Genomic DNA, 6,927 nt, shown 5'->3' on the forward strand with positions numbered 1-6,927 from the left:
AAGAATCAACCAAACAAGGAGCTGGTTTTTGAGAAAATCAAGACACATAAACCCTTAGCCAGACTAACCAGAAGGCACAGAGACAGTATCCAAATTAACTAAACAAGAATTGAAAATGGAGATATAATAACAGAAATCAAGGAAATCCAAAAAATAATCAGATCGTACTACAAAGCCTATACTCATCAGAACTGGAAACTGTGGATAAAATGGACAATTTTGTAGCAGACACCAGGTAGCAAAGTTAAATCAGGATCACCATCTAACCAATCCCATAACCCCTACAGAAATCGAAGCACTCATTAATAGTCTCCCAACAACAAAAAATAAAAGCCCGATCTGGCCACCTTCCCGGCCAGAGGAAAGGGGTCCGAGCGGAGAGCGAGCGCTTTGCCTGAGCATCAGCAGCAGACTTCTTGGTTCCGGGACCCCGCCGAGTGCATTCTGCACAGGTGAGAGTACGGAATACAGAAGCTAAAAGCTTCTGGGACAGTGGGGAGCCACAGAGCTTCTAAGGCAGCCCCCTTTTCTGACCAATGACAGCTGGCCACTTTCCCAGCCAGAGGTTAGGGATCCGACCAGCCCAGGAAAGCTTTGCCTGAGCATCTGCAGCAGACATCTTGGTTCTGGGACCCCGCCGAGTGTATTCTGCACAGGCCCCAGAGATTACCAGATGGCGAAAGGCAAATGTAAGAATCCTACTAACAGAAATCAAGACCACTCACCATCATCAGAACGCAACACTCCCACCCCACCTAGTCCTGGGCACCCCAACACAACCAAAAAGCTAGACCCAGATTTAAAGGCATATTTCATGATGATGGTAGAGGACATCAAGAAGAACTTTAATAACTCACTTAAAGAAATACAGGAGAACACTGCTAAAGAGTTACAAATCCTTAAAGAAAAACAGGAAAACACAACCAAACAGGTAGAAGTCCTCAACGAAAAACAGGAAAACACATCCAAACAGGTGATGGAAATGAACAAAACTATACTAGACCTAAAAAGGGAAGTAGACACAATAAAGAAAACTCAAAGTGAGGCAACGCTGGAGATAGAAACACTAGGAAAGAAATCTGGAACCATAGATGCAAGCATCAGCAACAGAATACAAGAGATGGAAGAGAGAACCTCAGGTGCAGAAGATTCCATAGAGAACATCAGCACAACAATCAAAGAAAATACAAAATGAAAAAGGATCCTAACTCAAAACATCCAGGAACTCCAGGACACAATGAGAAGACCAAACCTACCGATAATAGGAGTTGATGAGAATGAAGATTTTCAACTTAAAGGGCCAGCAAATATCTTCAACAAAATTTTAGAAGAAAACTTCCCAAAACTAAAGAATGACATGCCCATGAACATACAAGAAGCCTACAGAACTCCAAATAGACTGGACCAGAAAAGAAATTCCTCCCGACACATAATAATCAGAACATCAAATGCACTAAATAAAGATAGAATATTAAAAGCAGTAAGGGAGAAAGGTCATAACATATAAAGGCAGGCCTATCAGAATTACACCAGACTTTTCACCAGAGACTATGAAAGCCAGAAGAGCCTGGACAGATGTTATACAGACACTAAGAGATCACAAATGCCAGCCCAGGCTACTGTACCCGGCCAAACTCTCAATTACCATAGGTGGAGAAACCAAAGTATTCCATGACAAAACCAAATTCACACATTATCTTTCCATGAATCCAGCCCTTCAAAGGATAATAACAGAAAAAACCAATACAAGGACGGAAATCACGCCCTAGAAAAAGCAAGAAAGTAATCGCTCAACGAAACAAAAAGAAGACAGCCACAAGAACAGAATGCCAACTCAAACAACCAAAATAAAAGAAAGCAACAATTACTTTTTCTTAATATCTCTTAATATCAATGGACTCAATTCCCCAATAAAATGATATAGACGAACAGACTGTCTACACAAACAGGACCCAACATTCTGCTGCTTACAGGAAACCCATCTCAGGGAAAAAGACAGACACTACCTCAGAGTGAAAGGCTGGAAAACAATTTTCCAAGCAAATGGCCTGAAGAAACAAGCTGGAGTAGCCATTCTAATATCAAATAAAATCGACTTCCAATCCAAAGTTATCAAAAAAGACAAGGCGGGACACTTCATACTCATCAAAGGTAAAATCCTCCAAGAGGAACTCTCAATTCTGAATATCTATGCTCCAAATGAAAGGGCAGCCACATTCATCAAAGACACGTTAGTAAAGATCAAAGCACACATTGCACTTCACACAATAATAGGGGGAGACTTCAACACACCACTTTCATCAATGGACAGATCGTGGAAACAGAAACTACACAGGGACAGAGTGAAACTAACAGAAGTTATGAAACAAATGGATCTGACAGATATCTACAGAACATTTTTTCCTAAAACAAAAGGATATACCTTCTTCTCAGCACCTCATGGGACCTTCTCCAAAATTGACCATATACTTGGTCACAAAACAGGCCTCAACAGATACAAAAATATTGAAATTGTCCCATGCATCCTATCAGGCCACCACGGCCTAAGGCTGATCTTCAATAACAACATAAATAATGGAAAGCCAACATTCACGTGGAAACTGAATAACACTCTTCTCAATGATATCTTGGTCAAGGAAGGAATAAAGAAAGAAATTAAAGACTTTTTAGAGTTTAATGAAAATGAAGCCATAACATACCCAAACCTATGGGACACAATGAAAGCATTTCTAAGAGGGAAACTCATAGCTCTGAGTGCCTCCAAGAAGAAACTGGAGAGAGCACACACTAGCAGCTTGACAACACATCTAAAAGCTCTAGAAAAAAAGGAAGCAAATTCACCCAAGAGGAGTAGATGGCAGGAAATAATCAAACTCAGGGGTGAAATCAACCAAGTGGAAACAAGAAGAACTATTCAAAGAATTAACCAAACGAGGAGTTGGTTCTTTGAGAAAATCAACAAGATAGATATACCCTTAGCTAGACTCACTAGAGGGCACAGGGACAACATCCTAATTAACAAAATCAGAAATGAAAAGGGAAGCATAACAACAGATCCTGAAGAAATCCAAAACACAATCAGATCCTTCTACAAAAGCCTATACTCAACAAAACTGGAAAACCTGGACGAAATGGACAAATTTCTAGACAGATACCAGGTACCAAAGTTAAATCAGGATCAAGTTAACAACCTAAAGAGTCCCATATCCCCTAAAGAAACAGAAGCAGTCATTAATAGTCTCCCAGCCAAAAAAAAAAAAAAAAAAAAGCCCAGGACCAGATGGGTTTAGTGCAGAGTTCTACCAGACCTTCAAAGAAGATCTAATCCCAGTTCTGCACAAACTATTCCAGAAAATAGAAGTAGAAACTCTACCCAACTCATTCTATGAAGCCACAGTTACTCTGATACCTAAACCACAGAAAGATCCAACAGATATAGAACTTCAGACCAATTTCCCTTATGAATATCGATGCAAAAATTCTCAATAAAATTCTCGCTAACCAAATCCAAGAACACATTAAAGCAATCATCCATCCTGACCAAGTAGGTTTCATTCCGGGATGCATGGAGGGTTTAATATACAGAAATCCATCAATGTAATCCATTATATAAACAAACTTAAAGACAAAAACCACATGATCATCTCCTTAGATGCAGAAAAAGCATTCGACAAGATCCAACACCCATTCATGATAAAAGTCTTGGAAAGATCAGGAATTCAAGGCCCATACCTAAACATGATAAAAGCAATCTACAGCAAACCAATAGCCAACATCAAAGTAAATGGTGAGAAGCTGGAAGCAATCCTACTAAAATCAGGGAATAGACAAGGCTGTCCACTCTCTCCATACCTATTCAACATTGTACTTGAAGTCCTAGCCAGAGCAATTCGACAACAAAATGAGATCAAGGGGATACAAATTGGAAGAGATGAAGTCAAAATATCACTTTTGCAAATGATATGATAGTATATATAAGTGACCCTAAAAATTCCACCAGAGAACTCCTAAACCTGATAAACAGCTTCGGTGAAGTAGCTGGATATAAAATTAATTCAAACAAGTCAATGGCCTTTCTCTACACCAAGAATAAACAGGCTGAGAAAGAAATTAGGGAAACAACACCCTTCTCAATAGTCACAAATAATATAAAATATCTTGGTGTGACTCTAACTAAGGAAGTGAAAGATCTATATGATAAGAACCTCAAGTCTCTCAAGAAAGAAATTAAAGAAGATCTCAGAAGATGGAAATATCTCCCATGCTCATGGATTGGCAGGATTAACATTGTAAAAATGGCTATCTTGCCAAAAGCAATCTACAGATTCAATGTAATCCCCATCAAAATTCCAACTCAATTCTTCAACGAATTAGAAAGAGCAATCTGCAAATTCATCTGGAATAACAAAAAACCTAGGATAGCAAAAACTCTTCTCAAGGATAAAAGAACCTCTGGTGGAATGACCATGCCTGACCTAAAGCTTTACTACAGAGCAATTGTGATAAAAACTGCATGGTACTCGTATAGTGACAGACAAGTAGACCAATGGAATAGAATTGAAGATCCAGAAATGAACCCACACACCTATGGTCACTTGATCTTCGACAAGGGAGCTAAAACCATCCAGTGGAAAAAAGACAGCATTTTCAACAAATGGTGCTGGCACAACTGGTTGTTATCATGTAGAAGAATGCGAATTGATCCATTCCTATCTCCTTGTACTAAGGTCAAATCTAAGTGGATCAAGGAACTTCACATAAAACCAGAGACACTGAAGCTTATAGAGGAGAAAGTGGGGGAAAGCCTTGAAGATATAGGCACAGGGGAAAAATTCCTGAATAGAACAGCAATGGCTTGCGCAGTAAGATCGAGAATTGACAAATGGGACCTCTTGGAACTCCAAAGCTTCTGCAAGGCAAAAGACACGGTCAATAAGACAAAAAGACCACCAACAGATTGGGAAAGGATCTTTACCTATCTTAAATCAGATAGGGGACTAATATCCAATATATATAAAGAACTCAAGAAGGTGTACTACAGAAAATCCAATAAACCCATTAAAAATGGGGCTCAGAACTGAACAAAGAATTCTCACCTGAGGAATACCAAATGGCAGAGAAGCACCTGAAAAAATGTTCAACATCCCTAATCATCAGGGAAATGCAAATCAAAACAACCCTGAGATTCCACCTCACACCAGTCAGAATGGCTAAGATCAAAAATTCAGGTGACAGCAGATGCTGGCAAGGATGTGGAGAAAGAGGAACACTCCTCCATTGTTGGTGGGATTGCAAGCTTGTACACCCACTCTGGACATCAGTCTGGCGGTTCCTTAGAAAATTGGACATAGTACTACTGGAGGATGCAGCAATTCCTCTCCTGGGCATATATCCAGAAGATGTCCCAACCGGTAAGAAGGACACATGCTCCACTATGTTCATAGCAGCCTTATTTATAATAGCCAGAAGCTGGAAAGAACCCAGATGCCCCTCAACAGAGGAATGGATACAGAAAATGTGGTACATTTACACAATGGAGTACTACTCAGCTATTAAAAAGAATGAATTTATGAAATTCCTAGCCAAATGGATGGACCTGGAGGGCATCATCCTGAGTGAGGTAACACATTTACAAAGGAACTCACACAATATGTACTCACTGATAAGTGGATATTAGCCCAAAACCTAGGATACCCAAGATATAAGATACAATTTGCTAAACACATGAAACTCAAGAAGAATGAAGACTGAAGTGTGGACACTATGCCCCTCCTTAGAAGTGGGAACAAAACACCCATGGAAGGAGTTACAGAGACAAAGTTTGGAGCTGAGACGAAAGGATGGACCATCTAGAGACTTCCATATCCAGGGATCCACCCCATAATCAGCTTCCAAACGCTGACACCATTGCATACAGTAGCAAGGTTTTGTTGAAAGGACCCAGATGTAGCTGTCTCTTGTGAGACTAGGCCAGGGCCTAGCAAACACAGAAGTGGATGCTCACAGTCAGCTATTGGATGGATCACAGGGCCCCCAATGGAGGAGCTAGAGAAAGTAGCCAAGGAGCTAAAGGGATCTGCAACCCTATAGGTGGATCAACATTATGAACTAACCAGTACCCCGGAGCTCTTGACTCTAGCTGCATATGTATCAAAAGATGGCCTAGTCGGCTATCACTGGAAAGAGAGGCCCATTGGACACACAAACTTTATATGCCCCAGAACAGGGGAACGCCAGGGCCAAAAAGGGGGAGTGGGCGGGTAGGGGAGTGGGGGTGGGTGGGTATGGGGGACTTTTGGTATAGCATTGGAAATGTAAATGAGCTAAATACCTAATAAAAAATGGAAAGAAAAAAAAAAAGAACAGCAAAAAAAAAAAAAAAGATGGCCTAGTCGGCCATCACTGGAAAGAGAGGCCCACTGGACACACAAACTGTATATGCCCCATTACAGGGGAACGCCAGGGCCAAAAACTGGGAATGAGTGGGTAGGGAAGTGGGGGGAGAGTATGGGGGACTTTTGGGAGAGCATTGGAAATGTAATTGAGGAAAATACGTAGTAAAAAAAATTTTTAAAAATAATAAAATTTTTAAAAAGCCCATGAACAAATGGGTTTAGTGCAGATTTCTATCAGACCTTTAAAGAAGACCTAATACCAATGCTCTTAAAACTATTCCACAAAATAGAAACAGAAGGAACACTATCCAATTCATTCTATGAAGCCACAATTACACTTAGACCTAAACCATACAAAGACATAACAAAGAAAGAGAACCTCAGACCAATTTCCCTTAAAAATGTAGATGCAAAAATACTCAATAAAATTCTTGCAAACTGAATCCAACAACACATCAAAACAATCATCCATAATGATCAAGTAGGCTTTATCCCAGGGATGCAGGTATGGTTCAATATATGGAAATCTGTA

This window comes from Mus musculus, chromosome 10 (genome assembly GCF_000001635.26).
Source record: "Mus musculus strain C57BL/6J chromosome 10, GRCm38.p6 C57BL/6J".
NCBI lineage: Eukaryota > Metazoa > Chordata > Mammalia > Rodentia > Muridae > Mus > Mus musculus.